General features: G+C 35.9%; 1 protein-coding gene and 1 non-coding gene across 2 annotated transcripts in view; one reads left to right on the top strand and one right to left on the bottom strand.

Moving 5' to 3' along the window:
• Positions 1–27,063, bottom strand: part of APBB2 (amyloid beta precursor protein binding family B member 2) — a 429,171-nt gene that overhangs the window by 302,290 nt on the left and 99,818 nt on the right. The window contains exon 3 of the mRNA XM_044681113.1: positions 5,740–5,849. The gene's annotated coding sequence lies outside the window, so the exon portion shown is untranslated. The remainder of the gene's footprint in view (positions 1–5,739; positions 5,850–27,063) is intronic.
• Positions 24,005–24,107, top strand: LOC123253209. The gene has a single exon (XR_006506584.1). It is a non-coding gene; the product is annotated as a U6 spliceosomal RNA (small nuclear RNA).

Here is a 27,063-nt window from a genome sequence, read left to right as displayed (position 1 = left end):
TTTAGTACTTAAAATTTCTTATTCATCACTTATTATGGTTTCTATGGCTTAACCTCTGTCTGTCTCAGTTTCTTTATCTGTAAAAATGAAGATAATAATAATTTTCCTTTCCAGGGTTGTTGTGAGGATAAAATGAGTTATTTGTAAGGTACTCTGCAAAACTTAAATCTGTGTGTGTGTGTGTGTGTGTATACACACATGTTAGCTATTATTAGCATAGCAAACCTAGTGTTCTGCTTGGCAATTTGAGCATCTGAATTTGGGAAGCATTTGCTTTACCTTTTACTGATATTGTTGCTTGTGGTTATGGGGAGAGGAAAGAAATTTCACAGCAGGAGATTGGGTTATGTTATGCCACAGTAACTAACAGAAATAAAACTTTCCATCTCTTAACAACTGCCAGCAAAAAGCTAATTTTAACTTTAGTTTTGATTACTCAATGTGACAATTAGGAATTCCCTGAAACTGATCAATCTGGCAATCTCCCTAAAATCGAGGAGTCATTTATAAAAGTCCACTTGATTGGAAATGAAAGGGAAATTGTGTGCATATCACATGGTCATATTATTTCAGAACTAAAAGGGACATGAGAGATCCCCATCTAGTCTAACTTCTTTATTTTACAAATAGGAAAGCTGAACCCCTGTTTAGGATTTACAATGACAATACAGAGGAGAAGCGGTATTGTTTATACAGGGTGCTAAGATTGGATCTAGGAAGACCCCCCACCCACCCAGTTTGAATTCTGCCATGTGACAATGATGTTCATATTAAGCTTACAGTCACCTGAAACCCCTAGCTAGATCTCTTTTGCCTGAAATTCTGTTGAGCCCTTTCCATCCAGTACTTATATATTTGATTCTTTTTTAACTTAAGTATAAGAAATCTTAGTTTGAATTTATAACAGTGTTAAACCATAAAACAAAAATGGTAATGGATAAAAGTTTTCAAATGGCCATATCTTTTGCCATTTTATGGCTTTTTAATTAATTTTATCCATGGGAAGAAGGTATAAATAAATGTGATGCATGGCATGGTCTATGGTTCAGAAAACCAGTTATTTTAGTCTGGTTTATGGTAGAGCAGTACTACCAAGGACATCAATAAATTGCGTAGAAAGGAAGACTTTCAAGGACCATAGTAGCTTAGCAATTGAGTTGATGATAATCAAATGTACTCTAATGAAAAGAGAAAAAAATCAATGCCTCGTGCTAATTTTGGTAGTGATTATTCTAAAATAATGTTCTTCAATAAGGTAAAATGCTATTTGTGGCATAAACAAATAAATAAATACAAATATTTACAAAAACTTGACCACACACATAAATGGACTATAAAGCAAGAAGAACAGACCCCCCCAATAATAATTGTAATTTGTACAGCATTTTGAGATTTGCAAAGCACTTTGCATATATTACCTCATTTGACCTTTATACACTGGTGAGGTGGACAGTACAGCTATTTTATTATTTTTATTCTGTAGCTGCTGTTCCCTAAATACAACATTCCAGCACTGACACAGATCAATAATTCTTCTGTACTTTAAAAGTCTCAAGGAATTGCATGGGGTACAGAGAGGTTAAATTGCTCACCCAGAGTCAAATAGGTACTGTGTCCAAGGCAAGATTTTCTTCCAGACACCTTCAGCCCCTCCATCCACTAAACTGCACTACCTCTCTTCAAAGATCATACTTTCAAAACAAAATACATGGAAAGCTCTAGAAAATATCTCTTATCTTCAAATTAATTTCAATTGAAATTTGCTTCATCAGTAAAGAATAGGCTGATGCCCTCAAAAGCACTTTTTTTTTCAGAAACTCTTCCACTGATGCCATTTCTTGGTAGGTCAAGGATGAAAGTCCATTTCCATGGTGGAAATACACAAGCCTAATCACACTAATAGCACAAAATAGGCAGGCAGATGATGGCACGGTCCATTCAGTAGATGGAATGTGCCATCAGTGCCCTTGGAATACAACAAAGGACCCAAAGAAAACAAAATAAAGTCCTACACACTAAGAGACCTTTGACAGCCATCGGATATTCCTAATGGTCAACTCCAATCCAGTACGATGGAGCCTAGTGGTCAAGCTCTCTATGAACATTTCAGGGGATGGAGAAGAGTTCCATCTGACCCTTTTTTCAGATAGTAAAGTACACTGCAAGTAGACTCCCAGAATAGTATTTTCATTGAGGATATTCAGTTGTATTTGATTCTTCACAGTGTCATGAGCTTCCTTAGCAAAGACACTGGAGTGGTTTGCCATTTCCCTCTCCAGTGGATTAAGGCAAATTGAATTGCCCAGAGTCGCAGGGATGGTAAGTGTCTGAGACCGGATTTGAACTCAGATCTTCCTAACTCTAAGACAAGCTCTCTATCTACAGAGCCACCTCTCTGCCTCTCTCTATTAAGTTTAGAACGTCTCATACTGGAAGACTGTTGAGACTGGAGTCGGGAAGACCAGTTCAAATTTGGCTTCAGACACTTACTACCTGGGTTACTTCACCTGTTTCCCTCAGTTTCTTTGCCTGTAAAATGGGGATAATGATAGCATCTCTCTCGTTGCAAGGATGAAATAAAATATCTGGAAAAGCTCTTAGCACAGTGTGTACTATATAAATACTTATTCCCTCCTCCTTCCCCAAGAAATGCTTGCTAACTGAATTTACCTCAAATAACCCCACCTGTGTGTGAGAGAAAAACTTTGAAAGTATTTCTTGGAAGAGGTTGAAGGGGAACATGGGAAGAAGTATTCAATTAAGTGAAGGCAAATTATTTGGGGGGCCAAGTTATAGAGGGGTTCATTTTTCCTCTAATAAACAAGGAAAAAAGATCAGATGACTGATTGCTTTTGAAAATTCTGGGCCACCAAACAAAAATTTCAGAAAAGGCCTTTGTTACCCTTTGTGAACTGCCAAATAAACAGCTCCTCAGCAGAGGGGAGCCCTTCTTTCACAGAACTTTCTGGGGTATATTGGTTACTTGGGCTCCATTTGTCCACAACAGCTAAGCACCTCTCATACCTTTGTAGGGTTTTTTTTTTCCAAAAGGGGAAGAGTTGAAGAAGGCTAAATTTCACATAGTAAAGACAATATCCCCTAAACCACGAACCAAAAGATTATTTAATATAATTAATCATCTACTTATGGACAATTTTTTCTCCTGATGACAGTAAATTAAAGACATTTTATTTTTGTCACTGAATTTGCGGTCTTATGAGATTCTATAATAGTCTATGTCAGCTTCATCCCAAAAGAAAGGCAAACAAAAAAGGAATAAAAAGGCAATTTAACCATATATAGAATAAGGCTAATTAGGGACCTAGAATGGTAGTCATACACGTAAATGCATAAATCACAGATCTGAAGCTGGAAAAGACCCTCAGAGGCAATTTAGACCAAACCTTTCATTTTACAGTTGAGGAAACTGAGGTCCAGGGAGACTAAGCAAATGACTCTCAATCACGCAGGCAGTAAGTATACTCCAAATGCTCAAGACATTCTTGACAGCTTGAAAGCAACACATTCACCAACTATATACTTTTTAGGAGAAAAACAACCAATTTATTCCTAGTTCAAACCAAACGCATCAAAGACAGAATAGCAAATTACAAGTTTTTTTTTCTTTTTTCCAAATCTCTACTTTCTATCTTAGTAATAACTTTCAGACAGAAGGGCAAGGGCTAGGGCTAGGCAAATGGGGTGCCTGAGATCACAGAGCTAGGAAGTCTCTGAGTCCAGATTTGAACCCAGATTGTCCTTTCTCCAGCCCTGATGCTCTAGAGACCCACCGTGCTCCATAACTGCCCTCAAAAGTTTTTCTTTATGGAATTTTGTTTTAACGACATGATCGTCACATCTCAAGGTTCTAAAACACTCCTTGAAGATCTTTTTTGTTTCTCTGACAAAAATTTGAGTGGCTGCCATTCTGGTGGCTCTAGACAACAATGTTATTGATTGTGAAAGGGATTGAAGTAGTAGGAAAGATTTCCAAAGGGTTTCTTATACCTGGCTTTGAGTTCCAGCAGAAACACTATCACCTGCAGATAGGGAACAAATGGACAAAATCTAAGGAGTTTCAGTACTGCTTGGAGCAAATCTGACTACCCATGAATCTCTTTCAGTGTTATTATGTTCCAAAATGCCTAGCAATATAAATCTAGTTTCATTTATGCTTTCATTTGCATTCATTACATGCGGATATATTTTTACCTTCAAAGATATTTCAGAACTCAAAAGCTCACCTCTTTATAATTATTACAAACTGCCTTAACATAAGACCCATACAAAAACAATGCATGAGCTATAAAAATGCAACCCAGAAAAAATGATGTTACCTACTACTTAGTCAGTGCCCCAGCTCAACTTTTATAACAAAGGCATATGTGGTTTTTCTGTGTTGTTTTTTTTTTAAACCCTTTCCTTCTGTCTTAGAATTGATAGTATTTGTTCTAAGGCAGAAGAAGAGCTTGGCAAACAAGGTTAAGTGACTTGCCCAAGGATCACACAATTAGGAAATATTTGGGACCAATTTGAAACCAAGTCCTCCCAACTTGTAAAAGTGGAATTAGAGGAGGGGCTGCAGCAGAACCCCAAGAAGCAGGATTGGTCTGACTCTGCACTTCTGCTCTACCTAGTTTCCCCAAAGGCATATATGCTTTAAATTTTTTCTTCTATATGCTATCATTACATGATCACAGCTGGCCCCAAAATGAACTGTCTGGCTCACAAATAGGGGCACTCTTTTCAATAAAGGTATTAAATAAAAGTCTGGATGACAGATAGCCTGTTAGGGGCCCTGCAAAAATGAATTCCCATATTGACAAGATAGCTGGAACTTCTGAAGACCCTTCTGGATCTGAAAAGCTGTGGTTGAAGTGACGTATACCCTCTTAAAACACAAGGGAGTTATTACGTAATTTAGTTAATTATCTAGTATTTTTATGCAGGGAAGAATACAGATTCTCCATAACTGATTCTTTGGAAAATGTCGGGAATGATTTTTACATTTTCTCCGGCACTTGGCTATGTTTCAGTCATAAATTGTATAAATTAAGACTTTCAAACTGCATAAGTTATCTTATAATTTTTTATTTCATGTTCAGTTGTTATCCAAACACTCAGTTGGCAGAACTGAACCTTCTCCTAGTAAAACTTTTTTTTTTCAGGAGAGCAAAAACATTTATGCATTCACTTTACAGTGAATTTAAAATACCAGAAGCTCCATGCAAAAACCATGGGTCTGAATGGTTCAACAATTTCCCCCGAGATTAAACCAATCTATTAATCTGTGAATCAGCAATCCATGTCCTATTCTTGTTCTTTCTCAATTAGGCAGAATCAGTTGCAATTGCTATATTTTTCTTAGAAATTCAAAACCTGATCCTGCATCCTGACACTGAGAAAAGCAGCTTACTTTCTGTTCTGTCTTGCACCACAGGATACTAGCTTGCCTGGGATGTATAATCCATCCATTTCAAACCAGATAAAGGTTTGATCACAACCTGAAGAGCCCAATGTGTGAAACCCAGCAGAAATGGCAGAATGTAAAAAGGTTATCCAATTTCTTGGAGGTTCTTTATAGAACAGATCCACCTTGGCTTTGAAAATTCAGAGTGGGTGAAAAGTACCACCCTAGGAGTCGACTGAACCACAGATGTCACAGACACAGTGTTCACCCTCAACTTTGAAGAAAAAATAAAAGCTTTTTAAAAAAAGAGAAGTTGGAAAATAACTTACTTTTCCCAGGTCTTTGGTACAAAGTACAGACAGTAAAGTTCCTTTTGTCCCTCCAAGATGTTGTCAATTAATAGCACTCGCTCAAGTAGGTCAGACAGACCAAAAAGAGCCTGGAAATGGAAAAGAAACAAAAATTAAAACCTCAAAATCAGAGCAAAAACCCAAATAAGCAAATGAAATAAATTTATCTTATCTGAAATGACCAGACACCCAGCTATAAAACTACATCAGTAACCTCTGCTCATATTTGGACAGCAGTTTGCTCTGTTGCCTGAATAAGGTGTCAAAGGTCAGGGACTAGCTTCTTGGAAACTTTCCGCAGTAAAAATGTATACCCAGGGGTCAAAAAAAAAAAGAAGAAAAAAGAAAAAAGAACTGAGATGGAGAGATCTAGGCTTCTAATTATACTGTAGCTTGAGGATGAAGGGTTTCTGAAATTGAATGTGTCAGTCCTATCTTCCAAAGATGAGCTCATTCCACAAAGACAGATATAGTTGTAAATGGAAATAAAGAATAAATTTTATACAATCTGTAAGCATGTAGCAATTTTATTCCTCTGTTTTTAAAAAATTATAATTTCTTTTAAAAATAATGAAGACAAACCAAGAACATGCTATAGTGACAGTTTATTTATTCAGAAGTCATTTATTAAGCAACTTCAGTGATTCAGACACCCGCCCCAGCGCCAAAGGGTGCAATAAAAGGATTCTGAGAAGTCAAAATACATATTAAAGTCCACATGCCAAGGAGTCTCTCAGAAACTAACTTGGAGCTAAATTACAGTAATTTTAGCTATAATCCTAACAAGCACTGTTATCTATTTTCCTAGCCTTCAACAGATGAGAAATTTCAAATTAGGAGGAAAGATTCTAGTACAGGAAGACATGTTGGAAGAAAACAGAAGAACTATCAAATAATAGAAACTACAAAAACAGTGGTTTGGGGGCATCAAGGAGACAATAAAAAGTTCTATGTGTCTCAATTGTCTTCTAAATCACCTAAACATAAAAGTATAATATATTATTGACGATCTTCATGATGGAAACTTACTAGTGCTTTTTCACTCTTACTTTTTTAATTATTCTTTAGTTATTTACATACAAGCTTTCTCCATCTCTTTAAGAGGCAGTATATTACCATGGAAAGTTGAGTAGAATTATAGCCAGGGTTGTGAGCACCTGGAGAGATAGGGAACTATCATACACATCATCTCATCAGCCTTAGCAAGGTGCTTTGCATAAAGCAGCCAATTAACAAATGACAAATGAACTGAATGGTGACCCTTAATCATCCAGAAACAAGAGGACTGTGTTTAATTTGCTTTAAAACAAGAAAGTATATAGGGCATTTTAGAGAGCGTGTCTGAATCATAGTAGACACCTACAAATTTATTCATTATTTCATATAGTTTTAAAAGTGTTAATATTTAAAACATCAGTATTTAACATTAACATTTTAGTCACTTATCAAAAAACAGTGATTACCAATATTCCATTTCCCACTGATGCCTGACAAAATGGGGACATGATGGAGGAATTACAAAGATAAATAATCAGTACTTCAATTCAATCTCCTCATCTGTAAAATGAAAGTTTTCCTTTCAGATCTTTTTCAACTCTAAGTCATGAAACAAAAATACAATGATCATCAAACTTCGACAGCACTCTTCCAGGAATCTTTCCCTTGGCTCTCTCTACTCATCTCCTTGGAAAGAAGTAAAGGATAGAGTAAGTTGTATGGGTTCGCTTTAAGAGGAAAGGAGGGGAATTTGAATACAAGCCCTGGGACAGAAAACACTCTGAGAAAAGGACCTTGGGAGTTTTACTGGAAAGTAACTGACACTCTGAATCTGGCTTTGACTGAGTTGAGAAGGAAAATTTTTGCTCTGGCATTTTCAACAGGGGTCCTAATTTTGTGGAAAGATTAGTGATTCCTGGGATTGGAAAATTTGCATTTGGAGGAGACCATCTGCCTTGAGATCCATCTGTCAGAAATCCATTTGGCTAAAGTAAAACCCAGGGTTTGGGCATCTGGGACTCTGGGTATCCTTAGGAACAACCCCAGGCTTTGGGGGTCTTAGATAAGAGCAGGGAGCTGTGGGCAGGGCCCAGAGAAGACAAGAAGGCCATCCTCTTATGAGGTACGAGGTGCCTAGAAGTTGGGTGGAGCATAGATTTTAATAGTGTTAGGATTGTGCCTACTAGTTTCCCTTACTCCAACTATCAAATAAACTTGTTTTTTCTATAGCCTAAGGTTTTTGTGTTTTACTGGCCTAGATAGTTCCCTAGGTGGGAGGTTATCATCTCCCATCCATCTAGGAAGGATTTTTATTTCATCCTACAGTTCTCTCTTCTCTTTCCTTGTTTCCTTTATATCCCAACTAAAATCCTACCTTCTACAGGTATCAATGCTTTTCCCATTTTTTCCCTTTTATTCCTATTTATCCTACATATAGTATGTGCTCTGGATGTGTTGTTTTCCCCATTAGGTTGTAAGCTTCTTGAAGGCAGAGACTCTCTGGCCTTTTTTTTGTATCCGCAGAGTTTAACATAATATCTGGCACATAGTAAGCCATAAGTGATTGCAGAATTGAATTGATTTTGACCCTCAGACAATCAAGAGAAATAGATGCTCTGATTATGTCCATTTTTCCACTTACTATATATGAAAGAAATGAAGTTCTGAGCAAATCAGATGGTTAAACTTCTTTCAGACATAAACATTAAGTTAAAGGCAAAAGCACTCAAGGAAAGAGTAATTAAATTTTTTTTCTTAATACAAGCGGTATCCCTTGAGGATTTGTATTAGAAAGTAACAACAAAAAGCCACGACTTTAAATAGTTTCCTTCTTGAGTCATAGGATGTCTCAAAACAAACATAATTTAGATAAATTAAAAAGATTCAGCGTTTAGTTAAATTTAACAAATACAAATTTTGAAAAAAATGTCACAGGTAGTGAATGTGGTTTAATATTTTAAGTACCATTTAAGCTGGGTCTAAAAAACAAAGACAACAAACCAAGGACCACAGGTCCTGACTAAGAAAGAAGCCCCTGGGTTTATAAGATGTTGGCAACATCCCCAAACTCAACCTGAAAGCTTGCTCAAATGGTAATATATATGTCTTATTTTTTAATTTCTCAGTTGAGAAAAAGTCTTCAGAAATGAAATCAGAACAATAGGACAAAGACTTTAATGTAATTCCTCATTTCCAAGTATTCATTCTGAGTTCAGATTAAAAGCCACAGAAGAGTTTCAGGATGGAAAAAACAACACAATGGTGACACTCGAGATCCATTCTACTTTAAATGTGAGGATCAGAGTAACCACATCTTTGCTGTATTCAAAGTAGATTTATTGGTCTTTCTTAACCTCAGGAATGAATACCAAGCAAAAGCACAAAAACCTTGGATCCTGAATTGGAATTCATATTTCTAGCTCTTTTCTTTTCTCTTCAAATGGAAATACTGTCAAGAGTTTAGCTACTCTCAATAAAGGCAAAATGAGAAACCCAAACTACCATGTTATTAAAATAAATGGTTTCAATATTAATCATCAAAAGGAAGTTTATATGGCTAACCATAAATAGCACTAGTATGAGCTCTGGCCCTTACTCAATGAATAAGTCACTTAACTTTTCTCAGTCTCAAGTTTTCTCATCTGGAAAATAGGGACACTTCTATTTATACTATCTACCAAATTATAAGGAGATATTTGTTAAAACATAATAGACTTGATGTACAAACTCTGAACCCTCAAATTTAATATTCCTTTGGCAAACCAAAGTCTATTACACTGCCATATATTACTGAAGAGTAAAATTACTGGGGACTCAACTGCTATTGAGTTATCGTCTCTTTTGGCAATGTGGTGAAACCTGTGGACTCCTCCCTGTTAATAATGTTTTTAAATGAATAAAATAGAATATATGGAATTAAAAGGAAGCCATACTGAAATAAAGATGTCACTTATTTCTCATCTAAGTTCGAAGACCCCTTGAAAACTGTTCTTGAATCCCAGCCCTGCTTTAGACAATGACTAAGAGTCTTGGGCATCTGTACTTTTAAAATTTATGCCTAAAATATTTCAAGAATGTAAAATATATTGTGCGGTGTCTTTTCAATATTTTTATGATAAAAATATTTTAATAGATGTCTAAATATTGTGACCAGTAAGCTAATAGAGACTACATAGAATTATGGTTGAAGTCCAAAAATTGAGTTAAATACTTTATTAAAGGCAGATCTACCAGACAACAGCACATGAGACTAAGTACTGGTTTTAGAGTCAAAGGTCCTAGATTCAAATACTGGATTGACATTTACTAACTGAGACTTTGGAAAGTCCTCTAACTCCTCCAGGGCCTGAGTTATCTTGGGACTCTGGAAAACAATTTAGAATAAAGACAAAAAGAAAGAAAGTCACTCATCTCTTATACCCTTGAACTAAGTGATCATACTGCTAGACAGAAGAGGAGGTCCAAAAACAGAAAGAAATATCTCACATATGAAAATACTCATGAGATCTTTTTTTTAATGTATTAATGTAGCAACTAAGAACTAGAAATAAGCCTGGTACCCTGTGGTTAAAGAAACGGATGAACAAACTGTTGTTCATAGACCCAGTGGAATATTATTATGGTATAAGAAATGAAGAATATGAGAAACTCAGAAAAACATAGGGAAGAGTTTAATAAACTAATGCAAAATTAATTAAGGAGAACCAGAAAAACAAACATAAACCAATTCAACAGAGCAAATGAAAAGAGTGAACCTGAACTCTTATGTAATTGTGTCCACTAAAAAAAAAAACGTGGAAATATTCCTGTCTCTTTCTTTGGTGAGGTGGGGGAACTGGGTGTGGAATGATGTCTTTGATGTGGGATACAGCAAAATGTGTCCTCTGCTTTTGCTTATCTGCTTTTTCTTTCTTCTTCTAAGGAAAGTAGCACTGACTGGACGAAGGGAGGGAGCCATATATTGTGCCTGATACGTAGTAAGAACATGATAAATGTTTACTGATGTATATTTGGAAACAACTGTAATGTAAAAGCAAAAGGAATCTAAAATCATTTTACAGATGAGGAAATTGGGGCAAATAGAGGGTAAGGGACTAGCCTAATAACAACAACAATAAAAATAACTAACATTTTTATAGTGCTTACTATGTGCCAGGTACTCTGCTAAGCACTTTACAACAATTACAATTACAATATACAATTATTTCATTTGATCCTCACAATAACTCTCGGAGGTAGAGGCTATTATAATACCCATTTTAGGAATTCCACTGACAGAAATTTTGTTCCTTAAAGTGCCTCTATAAGCTATAAGGGATGAATTTTCCCAACATAGCCAGCATATAGAGTACAGATATTTAGTAGGAAAGTATAGAGAAGATTCTTCAGAGGCATCCCAGAAGGATAACTAAAGCCAAATTTCAAGTCTGCCCCTTTCTTTTCTGGACCTCTTTCACACCCACCTATTTTCATTTCCCCAAAAAGCCTCTTTTGCTACCTTCTGGGTATCCAAAGTCACACTTAGCACTACCTAGCTACCTCCTGTAAACAAATTCCCCAGTCCTTTGATCCACCTAATTTAAAAACTTGGTTTTTTTAATTATATGATTTAATAATAATTTAGTCTACCTAAAGGGAAAATCTCAGCTAAATAAATTCACATAAAATTGCCTAAGACTGATAGTCTCTTTCTCAGGGGATACTGACTTTTTAAAAATAGAAGTGAGTTTATCCTTTCAAATCTCTAATCAGTAGAAAGGAAGGAAGGAAATTTCTAAAGTAGAAAAGTCTTGCTATCTCAGTGAACCAAACCTAAAACACTTCAAGTCTGGCCCAGGTCACAAACAATGTCTGCTTTTCAAAGACGAGCCTCCCCAAATACCAAGCAGCTCATTACTAGCAGGCTGGCCACATAATAATAAATTCTTAGTCCATGGTTACACATGATACAAAGTGGTCTAGAGCAGTGAGAGATACACGGCTGTCATCAGCGGACAACAAACCAGTGGTAACACTGATGAACTTGGCGACCCTGGACAGATAAAACCTCTCCACACTTAATGCACACTTCCTTTGGCTTCCTCAACTGCAAAACAAATGCAATGATGCTAGCATCACTCAAGGGGCTGGGAGAACCAAATATCATGCTGAAGGTCCTAAGTAAACATGAACAGAATCATAGAAGATGAGTGGAAGCTCAGGGGGCATTGGGTCAAGTCCCTTATTTTCTAGAGGAAGAAACTGAGGACTTGTGTAAAGAATAATTTAATCATGTAACTTTAGTTGCTATTCATTGTTTAATGTGTCCTCAGAGCTATATCTTCTGCATGTAATCCCATTAATTAGTACTTTCGTGATAAATCATAAGGAATAATATCAATTAGTAACTGTTTGAATAATTGTGTATAAGATCATGTAAAACCCAGTGGAATGGCACATTGGCTATGGGAAGGGGGTGGGAGAAGGGGAGGGAAGAACATGAATCATGTAACCATGGAAAATTTTTCTTAATCAACAAAATTTTTTGATAAATATAAAAATAAAATGTGTATGAGAATCAGTAATCAATAATCATTTTGTGAGTAAAATAATGAGGAAATTCTCCAAGATATCCTTGCCAAGGGGAATTGTGCACATGTCTTCGGAATCATGGAATGGGTCCAGATGCTCCTCAGGCTGGAAATTTAGGACATCTCAGGTACAGAATGACCATGGCTGTTTGCCATATGTGGAAGAAAGAATACATAATTGGCCCCCATAAGAAAATAAAAGCTTTACTCTCTTGAAGAAGGAAATCTTCTAAAAGATGAAATTCTGGTTGCCCCAAGAAAAGACATTCAGCTGCTCCACACACACACACACACACCCCTACCTTTCTGAGGGGAGTTTGTGTAATATGATTCTTGCATAGACTATAAACAAGACGACCGCTAAAGACAGCTTTTCAGGGTCTTGGACTATATTGGGAGGGTCTTTTATCCTGATACTGTGATTTATTGATCTAACAATAAACATCAGTTTGAGCTCAGAAAATTGCATTCCAGGATTTATTTTTTCTTTTATACTAGGAGAAAAGTGACTTGCCCAAGGTCACAAAAGTTCAGACAAGATTCAAATCCAGATCAAACCGTGGCTCACTAGCTTGGGAATCAAATAGCTATTATTGTTCTTACTCTTGAAACAGAAATCAGGCAGCAACAAACTCAGCCAAAAGAAAAGGGGGAGCCTCCCATTTCTGAAAGGTTACCTATTCTGTAATTTATCGTGGGAAGCCAAAGCATCTGATAATTTAATAGTAATGTAAAAAGCACTGCATATAGAGCCAGAGGACCTAGGATTGAACCCCAGCTCCATCACTTATATCTGTGTGACCTTAGCCAAGATATTTCTCCTCCTTGGGCTTGTTTCCTCATCTGCAGGAAAGGATTCTACTAAATGACCTCTAACAAGCTCTAGTCCTTCCATCTCTAAATTTATGAGCCTACAAATAGATTATTATTTCCAGGGTCTCCTCTAGCTCTAAGTAGTAGGACCCTAACTCCAGGAAAGAGGTCTTTTTTTGGTAACTCTTATTTCTTTAAAAAACAACGGATTATCTCACATTTAGATACGTATGAAACTTTAAAAGTTATTTCATTCAAAAAGTAAAATCGTTGTGGGTTAGGGACTGTTATTTTTCTTCTTGTTTACATTCCTAATACAGTACCCAACATAAGATAAAAGCTCAATAAATGTTTATTGACTGACTGAAGAAAATGTCTAGATTGTCAAGGAAAACCTCATAGAGCCTCATAGAATTGGGATTCAAAGATATCAAAAAAAAAAGGGGAGGTGTACTTTGATTTGAAAGAGACAAAGAAATCTTTAAATCAACAGCTTCTGCTTTTACTGAATAAATACATAAAAAGAAAGAGAGATGGCAAATAAAACTGTTCTCAGATTCTGAAAAAATGTCCTGTCATTTCTAATATCTTTTAGTCAAGGAACAAATTCCTTGGGACTGGGCCTGCCCAAACACAGAGCAACATTTAAACACACAGTTTAAAATGCATACATGTTTATTTATTCAGAATGCTGAAGGAGAGCTTCAACTCAAGAAATTCTCATATTTATTTTGTCAAATACCAGTACCTGAAATGAAGCTTTTATTTACTCTGAAGTCCTGTTCTAAAGTTAACTAAAGACGGTTCTTCAAATAGTGTCTTGGAAGACTGAAGACGTATCTGAACAGGTCCTTTAAAAGTTATTAAAAGTCTCTTTGTGCTATAAAAACGTGGGCTTTTTTAAGCCCCATGGCTATTTCCTTTTTTTCCCCCAATCATAATTATACTGTTGTCAGTGCTACATGAGTTAGAAGCAGGTAATTTAGCAGGATATCATGCTAGGCTATACAAGGAATGGGAACAGAAGCAAGGCTATGCTTTTCCAACTATAGAGAGATTTCAGCAACAGGGAAAAGGTACCAGTAACAGAATAATTCAGAGATCTAGGACCCATCTGTGTAGGTCCAGCAGTGCAAATTTCCAAATGCCTCCTCATTCTGTGCTTATCTTCTTGGGCATGTCCTCCCATAAAATTAATAACAGATGCCTGAGAATCAGAAAGTGACCTGTTGATGGTCACTTAGCCAGTGTCAAAGACACTATCCCAAACCTTGTCCTCCTGATTTAAAGTCCAGAACACTATCAGTTACACTGATTCTCACCCAAAGAATGCCATCTCCTAAAATAAAATTAATCATCACAGTTAACTGGACCCTCAACACATTATCAACATAGATCTGATAAGAACATGGGAACTTAAAGGAAAAGTATACAAATGTTGAAACGGCTACTCTGGCTACTGTTAGGCACTTTGTCAAAATCTTTGATTTCAGAACTTTTCTTAAAAAGATAAATAGTATTTATTTAAAGCCAAGAGCAACAAAGGAATAAAGAACTGAAGGAATTCCATGTGAACTGGAATGACCTCCAGGAACTGATGCAGAGTGAAAGGAGCAGAACCAGGAGAACATTGTACACAGAGACTGATACACTGTCACTGTGGTACAATCCAATGTAATGGACTTCTCTACTAGCAGCAATGCAAGAATCCAGAGCAAGGGTGAAGGACTTATAAGAAAGAAAACTAGCCGCATTCAGAGGAAGAACTGTGGGAGGAGGAGAAACACAGAGGAAAAACAATTGCTTGAACACATGAGCTGATGGGGATATTATTGAGGATGAAGACACTAAATGATAACTCTAGTCCAACTATCAAAAATATGGAATTAGGTCTTAATGATACATGTAAAACCCAGTGGAATTGTGCAGCAGCTAAGGGGGGTAAGGAGGTTTGGGGAGAGGGAAAGAATATGAAACATGTAACTATGGGGAAATATTCAAAATAAAAATAAAACCAAGAGCAAGCATTATCTTTAACTGAAATAAAATGGAACTCTTTCTAATAAGATCAGAGGTAAAGCAAGGATGTCCAGTATCACCATTATTATTCAATATTGCACTAAAATGCTAGCTATAGAAATAAGGTCTCATTTCTCAAATATATAAAGAACTAAATCAAATATATAAGAATCCAAGTCAATCTGCTTTTGATAAGTGGTCAAAAGATATGAATAGGCAGTTATCAGATGAAGAAATCAAAGCTATCAATAATCATATGAAAAAATGTTCTAAATCCCTCTTCATTAGAGAAATTCAAATGAAAACAACTCTCAGGTACTATCTCATATCTATCAGATTGGCTAATATGACAGAAAAGGAAAAGGGCAAATACAAGAGGCAATCTGGAAAAATTGGGACATTAATAAAATGTTGGTGGAGTTGTGAACTGGTCTAATCCTTCTAGAGAAAAATTTGAATTGAATATGCCCAAAAGGCTATAAAACTGTGAAAACCCTTTGATAAGCGGTATTGATTCAGCAATACCACTACTAAGCTGGTATCCCATAGAGACCACAGAAAGGGACATATATGTATAAAAATATTTATAGCAGTTTTCTTTGGGATGGCAAAGAACTGAGAATTGAGGGAATGCTCATCAGTTGAGGTAGGATTGGCCAAGTTGTGGTATATAATTATGATGGCATACTATTGTGCTATAAGAAATGATGAAGGAAAAACCTGAGAAGACTCATGTAAAGTGAAGTGAGCAGAACCAGAAGAACATCATACACAGTAATAGAAGATTGAAACAATGATTAAAGGCTTAACTATTCTGATCAAGACAACAATCCAAGACAATTCTGAAGGACTCATGATGACAAATTCAATCCACCTCCAAAGAGAGAAATGATGAACTCTGAATACAGACTGAAGCACACTTTCTTTAATTTGCTTAATTTTTATGGTTGTTTTTTGTAATATGGCTAATATGCAAACAGAATCTGCCTCACTTCATTTGTATAATGGTTATCATATTGTTTGCCTTCTCAAAAGATGGAGGAGGAGGAGGAAAGAGGGAAAAATTTGGAACTCAAAAATTTTAAATGAATGTTAAAAATAAAAACGTAGCTGGGGAATAGTTAATGAAATAAATAAAAATATAATCTAAAAACATAATTAAGAAATGTTTGACAAATAAATCAAAAACAGTAAAAAAAAAAACAAAATCTATTTCTCCTAATCTTCTTTAGGCGTGACAAATATAGAAAAAAATGGGAAAGATATTAACAAGTGGGCAGAAACTGACATCAAAAAAGCCTCCTTCTTTCCTCCTGCCATTTTGGAAGACAAATGTTCTATGTAGCCAAGAAAATCAGATTCAGATCTCACTTTCAAGCAAGACACTTGATACCCTGATAGTTGCAGCATGGAAAAGTTGAGAATATAGCAATCATCAGAGTCAGGAAGACCTGGTTTTGACTTCTACCTCAGAAATTTAGTTTTATGATCACAGGCAAGTCACTCATTTCTCCTCTTTGTCCCAAAATCACTGTGAGAATCAAATGAGAATGTACATAAAGTCCTTTTCGAATCATCAAAATAATCTGTTTCCTGACGAAGAAATAGAAGAGTAGATCAATGATAAAAGTTGATACCTTCAGAGACCTATGATAAGAGTTAACACCTTCAGAGGTGAGAAGTGGATCCCACAGACACTGCCCCCACCCCCACCCCTACCCCCCAGGCAGTGCTAGGCAATTTGAAAGCTGTGATTGGCCCCTGTGAAGAGGGAAAGGGACAAGAAGTCACTATAAAAGCCCTGAACTTCTTCAATTGGATAGAGTCTTCTGCAACCAGTCTTCTGGAGATAGTCGTTGTTGCTGTTATCTTCAGTAGTCATCTTTGACTGGTAACCTGCCTCTTGGAGGTAACCTGGGACTTGGAATGGCTCTTGGGTGAGTGAGTAGCTGGCCTTCCTTTCCTGGTGCCTGGAGAGAGAATAGTTTCGAAGAGGCCTTCCTTTCTTAAAGGAAGACATATGGGTGGAACTCTGAGTCCTCTGGTCAAGGGTAACAAGCCTGTAGAGCTAAGCTGAGCATTGGAGCAATATTTAGCATGATAGGGTAGACATCTTCTCTATCCTCTTTTTATATTTCTCTAACTTTCACTCTTTCCACCCTTTTGTAAATAAAAACTATTAAAAGTTATTTTGACTTGAGCTATAATATTTTAAATTGGCGACCACCATATCATTTTAGAATTCTCACATATTTTAGTCAAACCCTTAATTTAATTCTTTACAGAGCCCAACCCAGAAACCCTTTCTTTCAGGTTCTTTAAATGGAAAACCAAAAGAATTGTTGGCAGAGGAAAAATGGCAAGGATATAATGGGAGTCTCAGTCCAAGTGGGTCAGAAGAACTGTGCCAATACTTCAGCAGTGACAAATTTCTTCTCCTACTTTGAAAAGTAACCAGAGATCTAATTGGCTAAGATCTGGTCCAACATGAGAAAGAAAAGCAGGCCTTACTATGCACTTGGCAAAGAGATAAGGAAAAATAATCCTTTGAGGATTTACCTCCCTAAAATATATCAGAGAAAGTTAATTAGGGAAAGGTAATTAAGGGATGTATATTTGCAAGGGAAACATTCATTAATAGTATAACTCCTTCCATTGAATTATAAACTGAATGACACCTTATCTCTTTGGGCCTCCATTTTCTCATCTGTAAAATGAGGCTGTCAAACTGAAAAACTATGGAAACCCCGCTTTGGTCCAAAACCTTGTGATACTATGCTACCAGGTGACATTTGGTTGAATTTTTGGTGGAAAGAGACACTGGGAAATAAATATTCAGGTCACACTCATCTTTTCTGCTACAGTCCAACAATGGAAGGTACCCTGGATGTTATCACATACATATCACAGCAAAAGGGGATGGTGATGAATAATGCAGGCTTCTGGCAGCTGCTAGAGACCTGGTCCTTGGTACCTCTAGGCCAAACCTCATTTTAAAATTATATAAATTTAAACTTGTCCTTTCCTCTTTATCACATCTGCCAAAAGTAGAGGTATGTCTGAGTTCTGGTGTTTGAATAGTATTTATGATTCTCTTTCTATAATTTTTCTATTGGAAACATTAAGTGATTTTCCATTTAATTAAATTTGAAGGAAGAGTTGTAACCACTACAAGGTAACACGCAAATAACTTAGGACTTATTAAACAATGGAGCCAAGCATGATAATGATACAGATGTAGGATGACCATTTTTATGATAACTATCTAGATAGTCTCTAAAGTCTCTTCCTTTGCTGCAATTCTCTTATTCCAGAGTTTCCTAATGGTAGAATTTTTGCATACTTGCAAATAATATAACAGACTTTTTTGAAAGATGTTTTCTCCATGATCCTATTTAGTCCATTAATAATTTTGGGGGGCCTCTGTTGAACATTGAACTTGGCAGCAGAAGAGGATACAAAAAGAATCACAAGTAGGTGTTTTATCCCCAAAGTATAGGCAATCCATATAGAAAATAACAAACCTGCCCTTAAGAAAAGTAAAATTAGCAGCAATGCAATGATCTAGGATAACTCTAAGGGACTTATGAGAAAGAATGCTATCCACAGCTAGAGAAAGAATTGTGGGAGTAGAAATGCTGAAGAAAACAGAGCATTTATCACTTGTTTATATGGGTATATGATTTGGGGTTTGGGTTTTTAAAGATTACTCTATTAAAAATGAATAATATGGAAATAGGATTTGAATGATAAGATATATATAACTCAGTGGAATTGTTTGTCAGCTCCAGGAGGAGGGAGGAAAGAGTGTATGGAGACAAGAAGAACCATGGGAAAAAATAGAAAAGAAAATTTTAAAAAAGGAAGAAAAAAAAAAGTAGTAACTATTTTTAGTTAATTGATAAACTCTTTCTATCACAATCATTTCTGAATGTCAGCCCTATAGAACTCAAGACTGAACCAAAGAAAAGCAGCTAATAATCCCTAATATTTACAAAGCATATTAGGCTTTACAAAACAACTTCTATCGCATCTCATTTGATCCCCACCACTTAAGAGAGGTTAAATGCTATTATTATCCCCATTTTACAGATGAGACAACTTAGGCTAAGCAAGGAAAAGTGAGTAAACTTAGAATTTAAACAGCTAATGACTGAAATGGTATTGAAACACAGGTCTCCCTGATTTCAAAACCAGTGCTCCATCCACTCTGCCAGGTTTCCCAGTTAAGCAAGATCGATGGAAGAAAATGAGCACTTGTGACAGCATATGCCACACTCTCCTTCCTTAGTTATCCACCCTTCTCCAACAAGAATAAGGAAATGTTTTGCATCATCTTCCTTTGCAAGTCCAGAGTTGGTAGTTTCAAATAAATAGAGTTCAGCTGCATTTTAGTGTTGCTTACTTTCACATAATTGTAGGGAGTACATCTATTTCTCTATTGGATCGATTTAATTCACTTTGTACCAGTTTATACAATTCTCCCCATATTCCTAGGAACTACTCATTTCCATTTGACTTTACGAGTGACATTCACATACCACAATTTGTTCAAATTCAAGTTAGTAGTCACATACCTGTGTATGGTATTTTTGCTACCACAGAGACAACCACTATGGATAATGTGACATATATTGGTTCCTTCTTTCTGTCTTTGAAAATAATTTGTTTAATTATGGCATATGAATATAGAAGAATACTATTAGACTACAAAAGATGATGAAGGAGACAACTTCACAGAAATTTGGGACAGTACCAGGAGAACAATTTACCCAGTAACATTTGTCTCGATAAAGATAAAAAACCTGGAAAGCTCTAAGTACTCTGATCAATGAAATGGCCAATCAACGTTCCAGAAGATCTATGATGAAACAAGCTGTCTACCTCTTGAAGAGAGGTGATGGATTCAGGGTACAGAGGAATGCACATTTCTTTTTGGATATGGCCAGTAGAGGAATCTACTTTGCTTTACTTACATAGTACTTCATTGCTACCAGAGTTTTGCTTATCTTTCTTTTTCAATGGGGGAGAGGAAGTAGAAAGGAGAAAAATTATTTTTGTTAATTGAAAGAAATCATTAATTATTTTAGCTATATGTTTATAGTTAATACATTCCAAACATGATCATTTTGCTGTTTCCTGAAACTAGGACTATATGGATAAATGTGGCAAAAACAATAAGAAAGCTCAGTAATAAATCACACTGACATCTTCAGGTAAGAAATTCTTCAGAAAAGTATAAAATCAAAGGGAGGGAGGGAGGGAAAGCAGCTGTTTTCTCTCTTCCTTTTTCTTAATTTTTCCAATACAATGTACAAGAAGCACATTTTACCACATATGTTTATCTGGTCAAAGACGAACAATACATCCTGAAGGACAGAAACTCTCATTTCTATATTATAGTTTGAACCTCAGGCAATATCAGGTGGCTTGGGAGTGTTCAATTTAAACTCCCTGAACTAAATAAAGAAAAACAAAGGGCATTAAATTCCTCCATTTTACTTATTTTTTTTAAACCCTTAACTTCTGTGCATTGGTTCCTTGGTGAAAGAGTGGTAAAGGTGGGCAATGGGGGTCAAGTGACTTGCCCAGGGTCACACAGCTGGGAAGTGTCTGAGGCCAGATTTGAACCTAGGACCTCCCGTCTCTAGGCCTGACTCTCAATCCACTGAGCTACCCAGCTGCCCCCTCCATGTTACTTATTTAAAGGCATTTGCAACTTGACATGAGGGAAGGTGGTGAGGTCTGATTATAAAATCAATGTGAATGACTGGATTTTTAAAAAAAACATACTAAAATTTATACCTCCAAATGACTGTCCCTACCTGCAAAATGGTCTCCCTTCAGAGACCAGCTAGGCATTTACTCCAAGAATGTCGCTGCTGCTCAAACATTTAGCAACCCTTGTGGCATTGCCTTTAGAGGCTGGGGAACATTCTTTTGAACCTCCCAAAACATGGCAAATCTTTGTCCTTTGAGAGTATGTTTGATTATTTTGGAAATTCCCCAGAGCCACTTTGAGTCAGTGGAGAAGATGGAGGATCAGGGTGGGAAGTGCCATTTGGAGGAAAGCAAACCATGCCTAAGGATGACTGTGAGGGAGGCATTTTCCCATCTAATTCTTAAACTGGCTCTTAAGGTTAAAATAATAATCATAGTAACAACAACAATAATGATGATGATAACTAAAATAGTAATAATCATAGCTAGCATTTATATAGGGCTTTAAGGTTTACAGAGCACTCTGTAAACATTATCTTGTTTGATTTTCACAACAACCCTGGGAGGAAGTTTCTGTTATGCCCATTTTTTACAGAAGAAGAAACTGAAGCAAACAGAAAATAAATCACTAATTGGGCTAGGAAATACCTGAGGCAAAATTTGAACTCAAACCTTATTGATTCTAGGTTCATCAATATCCAGTGTATTACCTACTTGCCTAAAAAGAAACAGAGACAGGCAGGCAAACAGAAAAACTCTCTCTCCTCTCTCTTCTCCCTCCCCTTCTCCTCTCTTCCCCCCTCTTTTACTCCCTTTCCCTCTCCTTCTTTCTCCCTCTCCCTCTCCCCAACTGAACGTGAAATCAGGATCAGCTTACAAAACTTAAACATCCAATAGAAGATGTCCCAGAAATCTGGGATTTGGGGGCCACCCAAAATAAATGTTATAAATTTTAGCTTCTTATTAGCTAGGTATTATTATGTGCTATAAAAGGGACTTCATCATGCATTCATACTTGTTTTTTTCTGAGTGGAACAAGTCCTATGAAAAAAAGGACCAGTGACAGAAGCCAAAAATTAAATCAGTCTTTCAGAAGTCAGCAAGAATAACCTCAAAATTCATTACTTGTTTCTTTAAGCAAGCCCACCATCTTCCTTGTCTCTAAGACACAAATGATAATAGGACTACAGACTTAATTTGAAGAGAATTTAGAGGCCATCTTGTCTAATCTCCTTATTTTTTTTAAGCCTTGGCACACTATATTATGGTATTATGGGAACCAACTAATGTAAACATTCACGAGTGAAAAAAATGAAGTTTTAAATACAGAACAGAGGTCAATAAATACCAAAATAGCAGCAAATACAAAAACATTATATATCTTTTTTATATGGAGCCACTGATTTCAACCTCATCAAAATAAATTTTACTTATAAAACAAGGTGATTTAAATCTTGATTTTAATTTGTTTTTTATTTACAATTGTATTTTAACATTAAAAAGCTGCGAATTCTAAACTCTCCAGAACAAATAACATTCAGACACTTAAATCCATTATCAAAAGTTCATCTGACCTACAAAGGCCTGAATATCTACATTAGTTCTGAAGTCTAGAATCTTAGCTCCTTTATTTTTCATTAATTTTTATTTTCCGTTCCAAAGTCTTTCCCACATTCCACATTCCTTTCAACCTGTTGAGAAGACAAGAAGTAGGATACCCTTATGCATATAGTTATACAAAACATATTTCCACATAAGCCATGACGAGGAAGAAAAAAAGGAGGAAAAAGAAAGAAAAAAGTTTCAATCTTCATTTATATTCCATCAGTTCTCTCTCTGGAGGAGGCTAACATTTTTGTCAAAAGTCTTTTGGCATTGTCATGATCACTGTAAGGATCAGGGTAGCTAAGTCTTTCACAAATGATTATCTTTCCACCATTATTGTTACTGTGTACAATATTCTCTGGTTCTGCTCATTTCAGTTTTCATCAGCTCATATAAATCTTCCCAAGTTTTTCAGAAACCATTTCCCCTCATCATTTCTTATACTACAATAGTATTCCATCATAATTACATACTACGACTTGTTTGGCCACTCCCCAATTGATGGGCATTCTCTCAATTCCCAATTTTTGGCCACCACAAAAAAATGTTATTATAAATACTTTTAGACAAATAGGTCCTTTTCACTTTTCTTTTATCTCTTTGGGATACAGACCTAGTAATAGTATTGCTGGGTCAAAGAATAAACTCAGTTTTGTAGACCTTTGGGCATAGATCCAAACTGCTCTTCAGAATAGTTGGACCAGTTCACAGTTCCAGCAAGAGTCCCGATTTTCCACATTCCCATCAGCATTTTTCTTTTCTGTTACATTTGCCAATTTGATAGGTGTGAAATAATACCTCTTGATGCCCTAATTTTCATGGATAAGGAAACTGAGACTTAGAAAGTTTAAGTGCTTTTCCCAAAGTTCCAGAACTAGTATGTAACAGAGATGAGATTTGAACCCTTGTCCTCCAATTCCAAAGTATGGTTCCCTCTCCAACTAAACTACAACATCTTGTTTAAAGTTTGAGAGCTCAAAATCATCCTTGAATACTGATACTACCAAACACACACACACACACACACACACACACACACACACACACAAGATCTAAATCACAGCTACAGATTACCTTTCAATTTGTAGGACTCAAGGACAAGGTTCTTCCTGGAACACTGTCCAGTATAGTGCTATACATGTCTAAGAACTTAATAAACATATTTCATAGGAATGGTGGCTTATTTCATCTAACTTATAGCACTTTCACTTTTATTTCTATACAACAAAAGTCAAAAACATACAAGGTGTACATATTAAAAATGTCTAGCATAAAAACAAAAGAATCTCAAAGGCTATACCTTTGAAGATATTCTAAAATTAACTTTATAAAAGATAGATTTAAGTGAATCATATTAATATGTAAAATATAAAAACAATGTATGTTGATGATTGCATTAAATATACAGAAAGTAAGTGCATGATCTTCTTAGTACTTTCTAGATTACCACTGTAAACTAAAACTAAATAATGATTAATAAATTCTCTCTAGCTAATAGAAGGGCAGGAAAAAATACTTTAGAGTGTTCGCTTCACTAGCACTAAAATTGGAACAATACAAAGAAGATTAGTAAGGCCCCTGTACAAGGATGGCATACAAATTTGTAAAGTGTTCCATATTTTTAAAAAATACTTCAGACACCAAAAATAAATACTCTTTACTGGTTAAAAACCAACAATAGATTAAGGACTCAATCTCAGAGCAAATGCATATTAGGAAAATGAACTACTTTGAAAATATCAGGAATGTTAAAAGAAGCAATTTATTTTGAAGTACTTTTGTGTCTTGAAAGATTTAAAAATTCCTGGCATACAGGGAAAGTGGTGTAGGGAAAAAAGTAAAAGAGAAAGCCCCATGATGACCACAGAAATGGGGGCAGCAAAGTGTATAATCCTTTTTTTTTTCTTTTTAAACCCTTAACTTCTGTGTATTGGCTCATAGGTGGAAGAGTGGTAAGAGTGAGCAATGGGGGTCAAGTGACTTGCCCAGGGTCACACAGCTGGGAAGTGTCTGAGGCCGGATTTGAACCTCAAAGTGTATAATTCTGAATGCCTTTTCCGACAGAAATAAAGTGTTGCAAACAATGGCTAAAGTCTCTAATATTATTTTGAGAACAGTATGCTATTTCAGACATATTCTAGGATAAGTAGGCTTATGAACCAAACCATCCATCATATATATATATATATATATATATATGTATACATACATATATATGTATACACACATACAACATATACATTGTATATGCATATGTGTATGAATATAGTTATTATGTTTATACAATATATGTATTATACAAATTTATAAAATAAATTATATAAAATTATATAACTATATAAAATATAATATAAAATGATATAAAATATCATTTTCTATGGGAAATTTTGTTTTAATTCCAAACGAGTGGCTTACAAATGTACTTATTTAACCCAAATAGAAGATTTCCTCAACATGAGACCTTTACTTAAGAGTCAGGGTTCATAATATGCTGTAAGGTCTACATCCTGGAGGAATGCAGTAGGTCAGGAATCATCCACATATTTAGAATCTAAGGCAGCAAGTTATTCAAGCTTTAGAGGGGAAAAAATATGGGAAGTTGGGTGGGTTTTTTGTGACATTTTTCTTATTCTTCAAGTAAAATAAATAACTTTAAACTTTTTAAAAATCAGTAACTTTAAACTTAAATAGATTGATGAACAAAAATATAAATAGGGTTATATTTTTCACCATGTGTAGAAAACTAGGAGAAAGGGCATCTTTCTAGACACACACACACACACACACACACACACACACACACACACTTCAAAACAACCTGGATAAAAATACTTCTGAAAGAAAGACTCAAAGGTCAGACTGACCACCGTGAGTACAGATTTCCTCTGAACTTATGAGTCTTAAGAGACTCAAGCAATCTAAAGCAAAGGAAAAGTCAAACATCAAAAAGATCAAATATTTAATAAACTGATCTATCCCCTCAGGTCTTTCAACAAAAAGGCTCCACTCCACAGGGAATGAATTATCCTCTGGGAATAAACTTTTCATGCCAGGGAGAAAAATAAACCTTCCAAGGACATCAGAGGGGACGGAAAGCAGTTGTCTAAATGGCACTTCTGTGTCTTCAAAGAATTAAAGTGAGTTTTGCAAAGGCAAGAGTGATTTATTTAACAGGTAATTTAGCCTTTTAATTTTTTCAGAGGAAGGGAGAGGAGAAATCAATGAATTATCCTCTTTTCTCACATGTCTGTGTTTTTAAAAATAGAACAAATGAAATGGAACATATTCTGCCAGCGTTGTATGATACCATCCTTTCCTCCTAAGTCAACAAACAATTCTTGAGCAACTACTACATACCAGCCAGTGTGCTCCAGCACTGGGGATTGATACAAAGAAGTAAATACAAAATAAAATTGGAAATGTGAGGAGGTAGGGACCAGATCATGGAGGGTTTCAAATGCCAGGCTGGAGTACTTACTAGCTATGTGACCCTGAGCAAGTCCCTTAACTTCTGTCTCTGTTTCCTCATCTGTAAAAAAGGGATAACAAGAGCATCTACACCTAGCAGGGTATTGTGAGAATCAATGAGATAATGTTTATGAAGGGCTATCGAAATGCTATCTGCTATTACTATAAATGCAAGAGGGAGAGGAGAAATTATTTCTTTTCATAATTTTTGAAAACCTAAACATGCTAATAAAGACAAGAGCTTTTTGCCTTTTTTAAGCCCTTGCTTTCCATCTTGGAATCAATACTGTATATTGTGCCCAGGAGCACAGAGCTAGGAGGTGTCTGAGTTCAGATTCCAACCCAGGATCTCTCATCTCTGGAATTAGCTATCAATGCACTGAGCCATCTAGCTACACCCCCCCACAAAGCCAAGAGCTTTCAGAATATTTCTGATTTTCCCATAGTGCTATGCAATTTTATTTTATTTTGAATGTCTGGACAAGTATCCATATTCTCAAGTAAAATATACTATTTTTATACAGAATGCATCCTATTAAGCTGCTGTAAGACACATGTTTTGAACTGGGGGCTGTCTTGGGAATCAGCCATACTCTTCTGGTCCTCTTTGTGATGAAGAACACGTAGTGGGTTTGATCAGTACATTATTAGTCAATTAGGAAAGTGAAGAAAATACACGTGTGCATAAAACCCCTTCCAACCTTCCACCATTGAAGAATATGTCCCTCTTTCATGATCATAGAACTGCCAAGAGAGAATCTGGTAAGTGTAAAAGAGAAATCTTTGAAGGTGAACAATGTCGGAGGGCAAAGGACAAAAAAAGGCAAAAAGCCAAAGAGACTGACTCTCTCGGGCTGAGGATTTTCTCTCTCAAAGTATATGCTCTCTTTAATGATAACTGATTTGACTTTCATATTTTAATATGAAATAAGTTAAGACAAATAGTGCCTCTAAAATCCTGACTGCAGAGTTTTTTTCAACTGGAATAGCTATTGCTGCCAATGTAGTGACAAGTTTTATAGAAAAACCACAAATTCCATCGTCTGCCACAGACCACACAGTGGAAAATGTTCTCGTTCTTTCTCTCTCTCTCTCTCTCTCTCTCTCTCTG

Source organism: Gracilinanus agilis, chromosome 6 (genome assembly GCF_016433145.1).
Source record: "Gracilinanus agilis isolate LMUSP501 chromosome 6, AgileGrace, whole genome shotgun sequence".
In the NCBI taxonomy this organism is placed as follows: domain Eukaryota; kingdom Metazoa; phylum Chordata; class Mammalia; order Didelphimorphia; family Didelphidae; genus Gracilinanus; species Gracilinanus agilis.
The sequence above is the reverse complement of the archived record's forward strand: the minus strand, read 5'-3'. Positions and strand labels throughout refer to the sequence as shown.